This window comes from Antechinus flavipes, chromosome 3, assembly GCF_016432865.1.
Source record: "Antechinus flavipes isolate AdamAnt ecotype Samford, QLD, Australia chromosome 3, AdamAnt_v2, whole genome shotgun sequence".
NCBI classification, from domain to species: Eukaryota; Metazoa; Chordata; class Mammalia; order Dasyuromorphia; family Dasyuridae; genus Antechinus; species Antechinus flavipes.
The window spans coordinates 276,559,789-276,577,324 of record NC_067400.1 but is presented as its reverse complement, the minus strand read 5'-3'; the positions used below and the strand labels follow the sequence as shown (position 1 = coordinate 276,577,324).

General features: G+C 33.8%; 1 pseudogene; it reads left to right on the top strand.

Moving 5' to 3' along the window:
- The window catches only part of LOC127557169 (40S ribosomal protein S2-like), a 39,968-nt pseudogene extending 22,675 nt beyond the window's left edge, over positions 1 to 17,293 (top strand).
- The last annotated feature ends 243 nt before the right edge of the window (positions 17,294 to 17,536 follow it).

Here is a 17,536-nt window from a genome sequence, read left to right as displayed (position 1 = left end):
CAGATTTACTAAGGGTTTGTCTATTTTGTAGGTTTTTTCATAGAATCAACTCTTAGTTTTATTAATTAATTCAATAGTTCTTTTTTTTTTTTACTTTCAGTTTTATTGATCTTTCCTTTTATTTTTAGAATTTCAAGTTTAGTGTTTCACTGGGGGTTTTTAATTTGTTCCTTTTCTAGCATTTTAAGTTGCAAGCCCAATTCATTGACCTTTTCTTTGTCTATTTTATACAAATATGTCTCTAGAGATATGAAATTTCCCCTTATTATTGCTTTGGCTGCATCCCATACATTTTGGTATGATGTCTTATTATTATTGTTTTCTTGGGTGAAGTTACTAATTATGTCTATGATTTGCTGTTTCACCCAATCATTCTTTAGTATGAGATTATTTAGTTTCCAATTATTTTTTGGTCTACTTTCCCCCCATTCAACTTTTATTGAATGTAATTTTCATTGCATCGTGGTCTGAAAAGGATGCATTTACTATTTCTGCCTTACTGCATTTGAGTTTGAGGTTTTTATGTCCTAATATATGGTCAATTTTTGTATAGGTTACATGAACTGCTGAAAAGAAAGTGTATTCCTTTCTGTCTCCATTACATTTTCTCCAGAGACCTATCATATCTAACTTTTCTAGTATTCTATTTACCTCTTTGACTTCTTTCTTATTTATTTTGTGGTTTGATTTATCTAATTCTGAGAGTGCAAGGTTGAGATCTCCCACTATTATAGTTTTGCTGTCTATTTCTTCTCGCAGCTCTCTTAATTTCTCTTTTAAGAATTTAGATGCTATACCACTTGGTGCATACATGTTTAATATTGATATTGCTTCATTATCCATGCTACCCTTTAGCAAGATATAGTGCCCTTCCTTATCTCTTTTAATTAGATCAGTTTTTACTTTAGCTTGATCTGAGATCAAGATGGCTACCCCTGCTTTTTTGACTTCACCTGAAGCATAGTAGATTTTGCTCCAACCTTTTACCTTTAACCTGCATGTATCTCCCCGCTTCAGGTGTGTTTCCTGTAAACAACATATTGTAGGATTCTGGCTTTTAATCCATTCAGCTAATGGCTTCCTCTTTATAGGGGAGTTTATCCCATTCACATTTATGGTTAAAATAACCAATTCTGTATTATTTGCCATCTTGTTAGCCCCTGTTTATGCTTTTCTCCCTTCTTCCCCCCTTACCTCCCTTCCCAGTATTAAGCTTGGGAGCACCACTGCTTCTCACAGCCCTTCCTTTTAAATATCTCTACCCCTGCCTTAGAGTTCCTCCCCTTATCTTATCCCTTTACATCCCAGTTTCTGTATTCCCTTCCACTTAGCTTATTCCTTCCTTTTTCACTTTTCCCTTCTCACTTTTCAATGATGTGGGAGAAGTTTCACCATAAATTGAATATGTCTATTTTTTTTCTCTTAAAGACAATTCTGAAGGCAGTAAGATACCCACTATATTCATCCCCCTCCATTCTTTCTCTCAAATATAATAGGTTTCCTTTGCCTCTTCATGAGATGTAGTACTCCCACTTTACCCTTTTTCTGCTACAATGTTCTTTCCACATCTACTTTTTGAACAAGGTATACATGTATTCTTTATACCTCTTTATATCAGAAATATAGTTCCCAAGATTAATCTTTACCTTTTTAGATTTCTCTTGAGTTCTATATTTGTAGATCAAACTTTTTGTTAAGTTCTGGCTTTTTCATCAAAAATAGGTGAAATTCGCTTACTTCATTGAATGTTCATGTTCTTCCCTGGAAAAAGATGCTCATTCTAGCTGGGTAAGTTATTTTTGGTTGCATACCAAGTTCCTTAGCCTTTCAGAATATCATATTCCAGGCCCTTCGATCCTTTAATGTGGATGCTGCTAGATCCTGGGTGATCCTTATTGTGGCTCCTTGATACTTGAATTGGGTTTTTCTAGCCACTTGCAGTATTTTTCCTTTGTCTAAGGGTTCTGGTACTTGGCCACTATGTTTCTTGGTGTTTTGATTTTAGGATCCCTTTCAGTAGGTGATCGATGAATTCTTTCAATATCTATTTTACCCTCTGTTTCTATGACTTCTGCGCAGTTCTTATTGATAATTTCCTGGAAAATAGTGTCCATGCTCTTTTTTTCATCATACTTTTCTGGGAGTCCAATGATTCTCAGATTGTCTCTCCTGGATTGGTTTTCCAGGTCTGTTGTTTTCCCCAGAAGGTATTTCACATTCTTTTCCATTGTTTGATTTTTTTTGGATTTTCGTGACTGATTCTTCTTGTCTTCTTGAGTCATTCAATTCCATTTGTTCAATTCTGATTTTCAATGAAGTATTTTCTTCACTCACTTTTTAAATATCTTTTTCTAATTGTCCAATTGAGTTCTTTTGTTCCATGGAATTTTTTTTTCCATTTCACCAATTTTGTTTTTTAGAGAGCTATTTTCTGTTTCCAGTTCACTAATCCTATTTTTCAATGATTTGATTTCTTTGTTCACTCTGTCTTTAAATGAGTGGGATGACTTCTCCAGACTCTCTTGCCAAGTCTCCCTCTCCTTTTCCCATTTTTCTTCTAGCTCTCTTGTGAGAGCCTTTTTAATTTCTTCTATGAGATTCATCTGTGCTGAGGAACAGATGATCCCCTCCTTTGGGGAGTCACCTGGATACAGTCTGTTTTTAGTCTCCTCAGGGTTTAGAGTCTGTTCTCTATCCATATAGAAGCTCTCAAGGGTTAAGGTCCTTTTCAATTTTTTGCTCATGTTGTCAGAGAAGAATCAAAGACAAACTAGCAAAAAGAAAAAAAAAAGGAAAAACCCCTAAATGGAGTCTGCTTTTTTCGGGGAGGGGCTGGGTGGTGTTACCAAGCTTCCTCTACAGACTGAGGGGGCAGCAGCGAGGTACTAGCAGCACTGTGCTGCGCCTCCGTTCTGAGACTCCAAGAGTGTGCTGAGACACTGTGGGGGAGGGGTGGCCAGGTCCTGAGAGACTCCAGCTGTTTGGGGTTGTATTCTTCACACCCCCCCCCCGGTGTTTTTAGCTACTCTGCTGGGCTACTGGTATCCGATCCTGTAGTAAAGCTTCCCCTACAGAGATGGCTGGGATCACACCCCACCCCACTCTGGTCTGCTTGGCTGTGAGCTGCCTCCATGCTCTTGCTGCTGCTGCCCTCAGCCTGCACCCGATCTAAACACCCCCCCCCCCCTGAGGAAAAACAGACCTTTCCTACAAATCTCAAGGATGTCTTCTCTTGGTAACTATTTGTGGGGTTTTTTTTCAGTCAAGCATTACTTCAGAGACTTGTAATAAAATGGATTCTGAGAGAAAAACGTGGAGCTTACACAGCTGTGTGCCTCCTCTCCACCAACTTTGCCAGAAGTCCCCCAAAAGATGGATATTTCATGAAAAATGGGCTATCAATAATTCCTGATGTAAAGACTGGAACTACGCAGAAACTTGAATCTTCAAATATAAGACTGAAGAGATGCAAAGAAAAAAAAAACAGGAGGGAAAAAATTCTTCACTTAGTTTAAACAAGGAAAAATATTTCTTGAGAAAGATGAACCTTTTAATCAATCAATTAATTAAATTTTTTAATTTTATTTTTGCTGAGGCAATTGGGGTTAAGTGACTTGCCCAGAGTCACATAGATTGGAAATGTTAAGTATCTGAGTTCAGATTTGAACTCAGGTATTCCTAACTTCAGGGCTGGTGCTCTGTCTAACCACTGTTCCACCTACCTGGCCCAAACTTTGCGATTCTTTTTTTTTTTTTTTAAGCTTTTTATTTTTCAAAGCACACACATGGACTATTCTTCAACATTAGCCCTTGCAAAACCTTGTGTTCCAATTTTCCCCTTCCTTCCCCACATGCTCCCCTAGATGGCAAGTAGTCCAATATATGTTAAACATGGCAGAAATATACATTAAATCCAATTAATGCATACACATTTTTAAATTATCATGTTGCAGAAGAAAAATCATATCAATCTAGTAAAAAAAGAAAGAAAAAAAAGAGAAGCAAAAATAAATGCAAGCAAACAACAACAGAGTGAAAATGTTATATTCTGAACCTCATTCAGTTTCTGCTGTCATTAATCTGGTTGTAGATGGGTTTCTTTATCACTGAACAATTGGAATTAGTTTGAATCATCTCATTGTTGAAGAGAGTCATGTCTATCAAAATTGATCATTGCCTAATTCTGTTGTTGTATATGATGATCTCCTGGATCTGCTCATTTCACTTAGCATCAGTTCACGTAAGTTTCTCCAGGCCTTTCTAAAATCATTCTGCTGGTCCTCTCTTACAGAACTATAATATTCCATAACATTCATATATCATAATTTATTCAGCCATTCTCCAATTAAAGGGCAACCATTCAGTTTCCAGTTTCTAGCCACTACAAAATGGGCTGCCACAAACATTTTTGCATATGTGGGTCCCTTTCCCTCTTTTAAGATAAAGAGAGCTAATTCAGTTTCGATTGATCAAAGATAGACAGAAGCAACTACACCCAAAGAAAGAATACTGGGAGATGAATATAAACTGCTTGCATTTTTGTTTTTCTTCCCGGATTATTTATACCTTCTGAATTCAATTCTCCCTGTGCAACAAGAGAACTGTTCAGTTCTGCACATGTATATTGTATCCAAGATATACTGTAACCTATTCAACATGTAAAGGATTACTTGTCATCTGGGGGAGGGGGTGGAGGGAGGTAGGGGAAAAATTGGAACAGAAGTGAATGCAAGGGATAATGCTGTAAAAATTACCCTGGTATGGGTTCTATCAATAAAAAGTTATTTAAAAAAAAAAAGAAAGAAAGAAAGAACAGGATGACACACTCACTGCTGCAGCTCTGATTGGATGCAGCTTGGGGTGTGGCGTGCATTTCACAAGGGGAGAGGGGGAGGAGGGTGCATACAGAGGGTACCATAATGTAGCGTGTAGCGCAGGGGATCACCTTCACTACAATAGCAATCTCAATAGGGCTTATTTTGGGGGGAGGGCTTATTTTAGAGGAATCTTACACAATAAGGGGAGGGCTTATTTTCAGGATAGGTCTTATTGTTGGGGAAACATGGTAGCATAGATATCTAGGGAAATTTGAATAAGTATAGAGAGGAATACCTTTTTGTTTCTCAACAGTACATGATACTTATACAAAAATTGACCATGTTTTAGAGCATAACAAAAAAATAATAAACCTTACAATTAAGTGCAGAAAGGCAGACATATGAAATGTTTCTTTCTCAGATCATAATGCAAAACAAATTACATTCAATAAAGAGCCAGGAAAAGCTAGAGTAGAAACCAATTCAAAATTAAATAAATAAGAATGAATGTGTCAAACAAAAAATCATAAAAACAATCAATAATTTCATCCAGAGAGTGATAATAATGAAACAAAATACCACAACCTACGGAATGAAGCCAAAGTAGTTCTTAAAGGGAATTTTACGTCTCTAAATAATTATATCAATTAAAGAGAAAGAGAAGATCAATGAATTGGATAAGCAATTTAAAAAAATGTTAAAAAAGAACAAATTAAAAACCCCAATGAAATAGCAAATTAGAAACTTATAAGAAAATTATTAAACTATTTAACAAAACAGGTTTGGTTTTATGAAAAAATTGAACAAAATAGATAATCTTTGGTTAATTTGATTAGAAAAAAGAAAAGAAAAATAATTACCAGCATCAAAAATGAAAAGAGTAAAGTTATCACCAATGAAAAAGAAATCAAAGCAATAATTAGGAGCTATTTTTTCCAAACTCTATGCCAACAAATCTTACAATCTAAATGAAATGCTTGAATATTTACAAAAAATATAAATTGTCCAGCTAAACAGAAGAGCAAATAAATTACTTAAATAGTCCATTTTAGAAAAAAAAATAGAGCAAGCAATTAATGAATTATTTAAGAAAAAAATTTCCAAGGCCAGATGGAGTTACCAGTAAATTTTACCAAATGTTTAAGAGCACTTATTTCCAATATTATATGAACTGTTTGGAAAAAATAAAGAAGGCAGCATGTCATATTCCTTCTATAATAAAAATGTGATATTGATACTTAAACAAGAAAAAGTCAAAAAAGAGAGAAAATTGCAGACCATAATGAATATTGGTGCAAAAATTTTAAATAAAATATTAGCAAAGAGATTCCAATTCATCACTATGCCAAAAATTCTAACCAAGTGAGATATATACAGAATGCAGAGCTGGTTCAATATCAGGAAAACTATTACCATCAATTACCATATCAATAAGAAAATTAACAAATAATATAATAATCCCAATAGATGCAGAAAAAGCTTTAGAAAAAGTATAGCGACCATTCCAATTAAAAATATTAGAGAGTATATGAACAAAAGGAGTTTGACATAAATTATAAACAACATCTCTCTATAACTATCAGCAAGCATTATTTGTAATGGAGAGAACCTATATACATTCCCAAAAAGATCATGCTGAAACAAGAATTCCCATTATTACCACTATTTTTCAGTATTGTTGTTTTAGCAATAATGAAAGAAAAAGAAATTAAAGGAATTAGAATAAGCAATGAGGAGATAAAACTAACACTTTTGGCAGATGATACCATGGTATACTTAGAGAATTCTAGAGGCTCATCCACAAACCTACCTGAAACAATTAACAGCTTTAGCAAAGTTTCAGGATATAAAATGAACCCAGAGAAACCATCAGCATTTCTTTATTATTAAAAAAGTCTAGCAGTAAGAGATCAAAAGAGAAATTTTAATTTAATATTTTTCCAATTGCTTATATCAGACTTAATTTATGTGAAAAGTGTTTTGTAGTTTTGCTCATAAAGTTTCTGATTTTCACTTGGCAGATAGATTCCTAAGTATTTTATGCTATCAGTAGTTACTTTAAATGGAATTTCTTTTTGTAACTCTGACTGTTGGATTTTGTTGGTGATATATAAGAATGCTGATGATTTATATGGGTTTATTTTGTACCTGCAACTTTGCTAAAATTGTGGATTATTTCTAATAACTTTTTAGTAGAGTTGTCTTAATTTGCATTTCTCTGATTAATAATGACTTGGAAGATCTTTTCATATGGCTAGAAATAGTTTCAATTTTTTCATCTGAGAATTGTCTGTTCATATCCTTTGACTATTTATCAATTGGAGAATGGCTTGATTTCTTATAAATTAGAGTCAATTTTCTCTGTTTTGGAAATGAGGTCTTTATCAGAACCTTTGATTGTAAAAATGTTTTCCCAGTTTATTGCTTCCCTCTGAATCTTGTCTGCATTAGTTTTATTTGTGCAAAAACCTTTCAATTCGATTTAAACAAAATTTTCTATTATGTGATCAATAACGATCTCTAGTTCTTCTTTGGTCATAAATTCCTTCCCCTTCCACAGGTTTGAGAGGTAAACTATTCTATATTTTTCTAATTTATTCATAATATCATTCTGTATGCCTAGGTCATGAACCAATTTTGACCTTATCTTGGTGTACGATGTTAAGTGTGGGTCAATGCCTAATTTCTGCCATACGAATTTTCAATTTTCCCAGCAGTTTTTGTAAAACAGTGAGTTCTTATCCAAAAAGCTGGGGTCTTTGGGCTTGTCAAACACTAGATTATTAAAGTTATTGACTGTTTTGTCCTTTGAACCTAATTTATTCCATTGATCAACTGGTCTATTTCTTAGCCAATACCAAATGGTTTTGGTAACTGCTGCTTTGTAATATAATTTTAAATCTGGTATAGCTAGGCCACCTTCATGTGATTTCTTTTTTCATTAATTCCCTTGAACTTTTTGTTTTTTTTTTCCATATGAACTTTGTTATATTTTCTAGGTCATTTAAATAGTTTTTTTTGGAGCTTGATTGGTATAGCACTAAATAAATTGATTAGTGTAGGTAGTATTATCAACTTTATTATATTTTCCCCAGAGTATTTAATATTTTTCCAATTGGTTAGATCTGACTTTACTTGTGTGGTAAGTGTTTTGTGGTTTTGCTCATATACTTCCTGATTTTCCCTTGGAAAATAGATTCTTAAATAGTTTATACTATTAGTAGTTACTTTAAATGGAATTTCTCTTTGTAATTCTAACTCTTGGATATTGTTAGTGATATATAAGAATGCTGATGACTTATTGTGTATATTTTGTATCCTGCAACTATGCTAAAAGTATGGATTATTTCTAATAACTTTTTAGTGGAATCTCTGGGGTTCTCTAAGTATACCATCATATCATCAGCAAATTGTGATAATTTGGTTTCCTCATTACATACTCTAATTCCTTTAATCTCTTTCTCACTGTTATTGCCAAATATAGAATTTCTAATACAATATCGACTAGTAGCGGTGATAGTGGGCAACCTTGTTTCACTCCTGATCTTATTGGGAATGGCTCTAGTTTATCCCCATTACATATGATCTTACTGATGTTTTTAAATAGATACTATTGATTATTTTAAGGAAAAGTCCATTTATTCCTATACTCCCAAGTGTTTTTTTTTTTTTAATAGGAATGGATATTGGATTTTATCAAATGCTTTTTCTGCATCTATTGAGAGGATCATATGGTTTTTGTCAATTTGTTTATTGATATGGTCAATTATACTAATAGTTTTCCTAATATTGAACCAGCCCTGCATTCCTGGCATAAATCCTACTTGATCATGGTGTATTGTCATGGGCATGATTTTTTGTAATATTTTTGCTAATATCTTATTTAAGATTATAGCATCAATATTTATTAGGGAGATTGGTCTATAATTTTCTTTCTCTGTTTTCAACCTACCTGTTTTAGGTATCAGTACCATGTTTGTATCATAAAAGGAATTCAATAGGACTCCTTTATTCCCTTTTTTTTTTTTCAGATAGTTTATATAGCACTGGGGTAATTGTTCTTTAAATGTTTGTTAGAATTCACATGTAAATCCATCTGGTCTTGGAGATTTTTTTTTGGAGTTGATTAATAGCTTGTTCTCTTTCTTTTTCTGAAATGGGACTATTTAAGCACTTTACTTCCTCCTCTGTTAATCTGAGAAGCCTATATTTTTGAAGGTAGTCATCCATTTCACGTACGTTATCAAATTTATTGGCATAGAGTTGGGCAAAGTAACTCTTAATTATTGCTCTAATTTGCTTTTCATTGGAGGAAAGTTCTGCCTTTTCATTTTTAAGACTAACAATTTGATTTTCCTCTTTCCTTTTTCTAATCAAATTTACAAAAGATTTATGTATTGTATTGATTTTTTTCATAAAATCCAACTCTTAGTTTTATTTATTTATTGAATAGTTTTTTTTTTTTTTTTTTTACTTTCAATGGAATTTCAAGTTTAGTATTTGATTGGGGGGGGGGTTAATTTGGTCTTTTTCTAGCTTTTTAAGTTGCAAGCCCAATTCATTAATGTTCTCTTTCTCTATTTTATTCAAGTAAGTCTTTAAAGATATAAAATTTCCCCTTATTACTTCTTTGGCTGCATCCCACAAGTTTTGGTATGAAATTATCTTGAGTGAAATTATTAATTGTGTCTATAATTTGCTGTTTCACCCAATCATTCTTTAAGATGAGATTATTTAGTTTCCAATTACTTTTTGTTTAATGTGTTTTTTTATTGCATAATGATCTGAAAAGGTAACATTTATTATTTCTGCCTTGCTACATTTAATTTTTATTTAATCTTTATGTTCTAATATATGATCAATTTTTGTATAGGTTCCATAAACTACTGAGAAGAAAGTATACTCCTTTGTCACCATTCAGTTTTCTCCAAAGAGCTATCACACCTATTTTTTTTTATAATATTCTCTTTATTTCTTGAATTTCTTTCTTATTTGCTTTGTGGTTTGATTTATCTAATTCTGAGAGTGTAAGGTTGTGATTTCCCAGTATTATAGTTTTGGTGTCTATTTCTTCTTGCAACTCTCTTAACTTTTCCTTTAGGAAATTAGATGCTATACCACTTGGTACATTTATGTTTACTATTGATATTGCTTCATTGTCTATGCTACCCTTTAGCAAGATATAGTTTCCATCCTTGTCTCTTTTAGTTAGATCAAGTTTTGCTTTTTCTTGATCTGAGATAAGGATGGCTAACCCTGCGATTTTTACTTCTCCTGAAGCGTAATAGATTCTGCTCCAGCTGTTTACCTTTACCCTGTATGTATCTTCCTGCTTTAAGTGTGTTTCCTGTAAACAACATATTGTAGGGTTCTAACTGTTGATCTAGTCTTCTATCTGCCTCCACTGTATGGTAGAGTTCATCCCATTCACATTTATGGCTAAAATTATTAATTATGTATATCCTGCCATCTTATCCCCATATTATGCTTTTCTTTTCCTTGCTCTCCCCCCCCTTTACCTCCTTTCCCTGTATTAAACTTATGGGCACCACTCGTGTCACGTAGCTCTCCCTCTTTAGGATCACTCCCAACCCCTTTGAATCCCTTCTCCTTTCTTGTACCCTTCCCTTATTACTCTTTTCCTTTTCCTTGTTCCTTTTCCACTTTTTAATGACTCTAGAAAAGTTTCTCTGTAAACCAAATATGTCAATTATTTTCTTTTTGAGCCAACTCTGATGAAGGTAAGTTTCACACAATGTTCCTCCACTTTCTAAATCCCCTCAAGTATGATAGGTTTTCTTTGCCTTTTTGTGGGATGTAGTTTCACTCTTTTTATCTCCCCTTTTTTTTCTAACACAAATCCTTTCTTGGGAGTCCTTTATTTTTTCCAATTCACATATCCTACTTTCCTGGGAGTTCTTTACCTTTTCCAATTCACAAATTCTGTTTCCCTGCACTTCCTGGGAGTTCTTTTCTTTTTCCAATTCACATTTCAGGAAGTTGTTACTCTCTTGCATAGCTTCTATTTCCTTTCCCCATTTTTCTTCCACGTCTCTTTTAAGATATTTTATAGTTTCTTCTAGGAAAGCCTTGTATGATGGTGACCAGGGTACATCCCCCTTTGGGTTTTTATCTGGAGACTGTCTGATATTAGTCTCCTCTGCGTCAAAACCCTGTTCTCTTTCTGTATAGAAGCTTTCAATGGTTTCTGTTTGCTTGGCCTTCTTACTCATTTTTTTTAAGTCTTTAGGGTCTGCCTTCAAGGCAAGGAGATTACCAGCTTCCTCTGCAAAGCAGGGATAGGTATATAGATAGTAGCTATCCTGCCAACAAGCTGCAAAGAGTGGCTGAGCTGCCTAAGAGCTCTGTGAAAAGTTCTGTACCAGAAGTGACTCAGGCCTGGGTAGCACAGGCTGAGCTGGGGAATTCAAATAGTCCTGCTATGGGGATTAGTGACTGCCCTGGGGTTAGAGGATAAGCAGGGAAAGTGTCACTACTCCAGGCAAAAGCCTGCTGTGGGTATTAGCAGTTGCCCCGGGAATAGCCCCACACAGCACTGGAAGTGTCTTTGCCCTGGGGAGCATAGTCACACTTTGGAAGTTCTATTACCCCAAGCTGAACCCCCCCACTGTGCAGATTAGAGGCTGCCCCAGGGTGTGCCCCCCCCCATGCATATTTGTGACTGCCCCGGGTGAAAGTCTCATGCTGCAGAAGGAGGCAGCACAGCTGTGCTGTGGTCTGTGATCTGTGCTGAGTCACTTACTTCCAGTTTTGGGTGGGTATAGATTTTGTTGTTTCTTAGAGTACTCTCTACCTTTGGCTTTAATTTTTCTGCTGGTCTACAGCAGAAACCAAAGCAGAGCAGCCAAGCTGTGGTAGAGTCCTCCTTCTAAATTTTCCAGCCACTGAGACCACCCCTTGTCCTGCTCTGGTTGCTAGTCTCTGGTTCTATCCTTGCTTGTGCTGGTCTGCTCCTACATCTCAGGACAATTTTTTTTCTGGCGATCTTCCAGATTATCTTCGACTGGTAAGTTGTTGTACTTCCAATATTCATGAATTTTACCAGCCAAGCACTATTTTTGAGGCTGAATTTAGTAATTAGTAATGAGGGTGTGAGAGAAGCTTAAAAAGCCACATGTGCCTTCTCTGTCATCTTGGCTCTGCCCCCTCTGTTTGTATAATATTTTTAGAAAAATAATATAATTAAATTTATATATTATAATACTCTCTTTTTTTATTCATGATTTTTTTCCATTTTCATAGATGTGACAGATAAACTATTTCAAACTCCTAGAATTTATCCATTTATTAGCCTTTATGTCTAAATTGTGTGTCTATTTTGAACTAATTTTGGTATTCAATGTGAGATGCTACTCTCTTCCTAGTTTTCACAAATCATTTTCCTAGAAGTTTTTGTCAACAAGAAAGACTGGTTGTTTGTTTTGTATTTATATATTTGTTTTTGCTTCTCTTGAATCTTGTATATGAAAGTCAAAATTTCTGTTCAGCACTGATATTTTCAACAAAAATGCCTGAAAGTCTTCTATTTTACTGTAGTATGTTCTTGATTTGGGAACTCTGGAATTTGGCTATAATATTCCTGGGAATATTCATTTTTTTGGATCTCTTTAAAGAGGTGATTCATAGATTCTTTCACTTCCTATTTTATCTTCTTGTTCTAGGGCATTAAGGCAATTTCCTATGATAATTTCCTAAATATGATATCCAGTTTTTTTTAATTATAATTGTTAGGTAGCTTAATAAGTCTTATTTATTTTTATGGATTCTAATTTCTGATTGTTTTTGTTTCATTGTTTTTTTATGTCTTATGGAATTATTAGCTTTCTTGTCTAATTCTATTTTTTAAGGAATTATTTTCTTCAGTGAACTTTTTGTATCTCCTTTTTCATTTGGATAATTCTAGTTTTTAGAAGTTCTTTTTTCAGTGAAATTTTTTGTGATTAATTCAGCAAGCTATTAATTTTTTATTATTCTTTTGAATTATTTCTATTTTAAATTTCCTTTTGTGTCTGTCTTTTTTAATTCAGTTTATTTTTTTAAAATTTTTTATTCATTTTTAATTTTTTTCATTTAATTTTTTCATTTTTAATTTATTTTAAACTTAAATACAAAAAAAGATAAAAAATAAACATATTTTCATGTACACAAACTCAAAAAGTAGATTTCATAGAAACTAAGAAACTTCATTTCAATTTACTTAAAAAGACAACTGCATAATAGATATGTTGTTTTCAAAGCTACCCTAATTTTCTGTGCTACCTTCTGAACTTTCTTTTATTAATATTATTACACACACATACATAAACAAAATTATATTATACATTGTTGTCTTTATCAGTTCTTTCTCTGAAGAAGGGTAGAATTTTCTGTTATAGGTCTTTTGTTATTGATTTGAGTATAATATTTAAACCTTAGTTGCTCACAGTTATCATTTAAACATCATTGTTATTATAAACAATATTTTCTTGCTTCTACTCATTTCACTATTCATTATTTCATTCAAGTCTGTTTTCCCCTAAAACCAACAAGCACATTTATATGTGCTTATATATTTTTATCACATAGTAATATTCAATCAAAATCACAACTTGTTTAGCCATTCCACAGTTGATGGACATTCCCTCAATTTCCAGTTCTTTACCATCACAAAGAGATTTGATATAAAGATTTTGGGCCATATTTTTCTTTTCCTTTTTCCTTAATTAGCTTGGGAAATAGATCTGATAATGGTATTGCTGAGTAAAATGGTATAATTACTTTTTTAAAAAAAAAATCTTTATACTTAAGTCAGATATCCATTTTGACTTTATTTTAATCCATAGTGTAAAGTATTAGTTTGAACTTAATTTTTGCCAACATATTTTCATGTCTTCACAACAGTTTTTACCAAATAAGATATTCTTATCCCCAAACTTAAATCTTTACATTCTCTCATTTATTTTCACAATTTTTCCTCTATCTCTTTTATTTGTTTTTGTAAATGTTTTTTTCAGTTCTTCCTAACACCAGTACACATTTTTCTGTGAGGATTCATATGTGACTATTGTTTAACCATTTTCAGTTTGTGTTTTGATCTTCAGTTTGTGTTTTGATCTTCCCCATCATCACTGAAAATTTCTATGTTAGGTTCCTTTTTTTTTTCTCTCTTTCATTTTTCCAGTTTATTTTGTGACATTGAATTTTATGTAGAAGTTGGGTTCTGAGGTTTGGGTGAAGGGAGCATGAATCCAATGCCAGGATTTTTAGAACTAATATAGGGAATTTTGGCTCTTTCTAAACCCTATAATTTTGAGAGAAGTTGCTCACCCTTCTTATGATCTGTACCCCAGTCTATTAGTAGTCACAAGCACTATTTTCCATCCTAATCATGTGACCAGAATTTCTGTTCCCTTGCAGCTATACTCTCTGGAGTACTAATGTTCCTCTTAATCTTGGTATTATGACTCACTTTAGTGATTAAGCCCCCATTTGGTCAATGAAATATTCCCACACACACTCCTAGCAAATATCTCCTGTGATCCTCTGACCAGTTTTCCAACTCCGTTCCATCTATGGGCTGAGAGTTCTGAGAGCTGCTATTGTTGTTTTGGTCACCGTCCAAGGCCTTTGTTGATGTGCTGGGGCAGCAGTATCAGCTTCTGGCTTTCATTGGATCAATATATCTTGCTGCTGGTTTGTACTGGGGCTTGAGGAGATTGGGCTTGGGGCTTTACTGGTAACTTTCTTCTGGCATGGATCCTTGCTGCTAGTTCCTGCCAGGACAACAATTCTTGTTGCTGGCTTGCTGGTGCATGCTTGCTTTTGGTTTGGAACTCCTGTTCAGTATTGTACTCAAATCTAACCTCAGTAAAATAGCACTTTCTTATTGACCTAAGTTTTGTTGGACAGGAATATTGTTCTTCCCATCCTTTTGTTGGTTCTTCTATTCCAGAAGTTGCTTTTGAGGCATTATTTTAAAGTGATTTGAAGGAAAACCTGTGATGATTCAATAAGTTCCTGCCTTACTCATCATCTTGATTCTACCCTCTCAAGAAAGACCAATCTAATTGAGGACCATGATAATGTTAGGAAAAATAATTGTAAAAGTTTCCAAAGCTCTGTTCACTTCAGCAATTTCAGAAAACTGATAATAAATCAAACTTCCTCTTTGTAGGGAGTGATTGAAATAGAAGGACAAAAACATAAATAAATTGGCAAACATAGTGAATGTGTTGTTATTGATGTTTTCTTTAGCAATGCTTATTGGTTTGGAATAAAATGGAGTGGAAAGGGAGGGGTGGACGGTGATAGTAACACCAAATAAATAAATAAATAAATAAATAAATAAATAAATAAATAAATAAATAAATAAAAGAAAAAGAAGAAGAAGAAGAAGAAGAAGAAGAAGAAGAAGAAGAAGAAGAAGAAGAAGAAGAAAAGGAATAAAAAAGTGTTAGTAAAATAAAAAATACACTTAAGTGTATAAGAAAATATAAGTATACAGAAAGAGCAACAGTTAAGCAAGACTTTTGTTGCTATTCTGTTAAATCTAATATATGCTTGAAAAAACTCTGCAAGACAAATTCCTACTTTCACATGTAACAATGTTTTTATATTCATTGTTTTTTAAACTGTCAACAATTTTTGGTTTTGTTTCTGATATTTTTTAAAGTGTTTATGACCCTGATTTTGAATCTTTGTGTTTCTGTGTATGTGTTTTTGCTCAGTTAAAATGAGAACTTCCTTGTTTGTAATATTAAGAACTGTTAAATCAGATTAAACTTAGGTCATCAGCTTTTATGTGCTTGAATGATCCTCTTAATATAAATGAAAGAACATATTTATTATCTGCCCTCAGCCATGAAAGATAACAGAGAAAATACCTCATGTAATAAACAGCATGCTATGTCAAGTAGTTTGGCTATTTGAAAGATAATCAGATTTCTCAGAGCTATGTGACTATTGTTAACACATATTTGCAAATTGGGCATTCTATATGCTATTTTCATGCCATTTTTTCATTTCCTTTAATAAAGACTTTCATTGAGAGTGAAATTATTGGTACTGAAATCATTTTTGGCAATACCTAAAAAGCCTGCATTCCCTGTTATATAGTACTGTAAAACTACCTGGCAAGATGAGCACAGTTATACTATACTGCACATGGTAACTAAATCTGTATTTTGTTAGCATCCTCAATCAGTTTAATATGGGAGATAATAAAATATCTTTGGAGACTTCATTTTTCTGATAGTTTATCTTTAATTGTACTTTTAAAGTAAATGATTACATACAGTACATGCAATAGGCAAAAATAAAACAAAATTTGAAAGCATTGACATTCTACATTACATATCACCATTTTATGATTTTATTGTAACAATTTTCAGGAGAATTATTTGACAGAAATTGCATGATCAATTATTGTTATGTCTTTAAAGATCCATGCAGTTTAACTGTGTGCTTTTCCATTTCCTTTTGGCTGATCAACAGTTTCAGTTTTTCAGGGATCATTAGTGGTTCATGATCATAGGCACACAATACGTATAGAAAATATTAAAAATAAGCCTTGGTTTTAGACAGAAGTTTGGAGTCATTAAAAGGACTTCTACTTTTAATGAAAGCCAAATGGTGGGTGATAATGATGCAGGAGGAGCAAAGCGACATCAGTCAGAAGCCAGAATGGCTTCCACAATAGCTTTAGCTGTGTGGACTTAGGTCAAGGTCAGGATCTTGTCCAAGGTGTCTCTGGGAGAAAAAGCTGAAGACAAGGAGTAGCTTCCTGTCACTAAGCTGGGCCAGTTCTTCAAGGACATGCAGATAAAGTCTATGGAAGAGATTTATTTTTTTCCCCTTCCTGTCAAGAAGTCTGAGATCATATTTTTTTTCCTGGGAACTTCATTGAAAGATGAGGTTTTGAAGATTATTTCTTTGCAAAACCAAACTAGAGCTGGACAACGAACATACCAAATTCAAGGCCATTGGTGACTACAATGGCCACGTTGCCCTGGGTATCAAGTGCTCCACGGAAGTGGCTACAGCTTTCATGGTACCATCATTTTGGCCATACTATCTATCATTCCTGTGAGATGCAGTTAGTGGGGGAAGAAGACTGGCAAGCCTCTTATATTGCCCTGCAATATCAGTGGTCATTGTGGATCAATGCTGATGCCTTTATCTCTGCTGTTGGCAGTACTAGCATTGTCTCAGTTCTTGTTCCCAAGAAGATCATTGTGATGGCTGGAATTGATGACTTCTACATTTCAGCAAAAGGCTATTGTACTGTCTCTCTGAGCAACCTTTCTAAATCTGCTTTAGATATCATCTTCAAAACATATCACTATTAAACCTCAGATCTTTAGGAATAAACTGTGTGCACTAAGTCTCCCTATCAGAAATTTACTGATCATCTTATAAAAATTCATACTCATGTTTCTCTCCAGCAGCCCTTGGTAACTGCTATGGCAATGAAATAAATGATTTTTTTAATAAACAAGGAATACACTGGAAATTGAATGGATGCCCATCAATTGGACAATGGCTGGGTAAATTGTGGTATATGAATGTTATGGAATAGTATTGTTTTGTAAGAAATGACCAGCAGGATGAATACAGAGATTCTTGGAGAGACTTACATGAACTGATGCTAAATGAAATGAGCAGAACCAGGAGATCATTATACACTTCAACAACGATATTGTATGAGGATGTATTCTGAT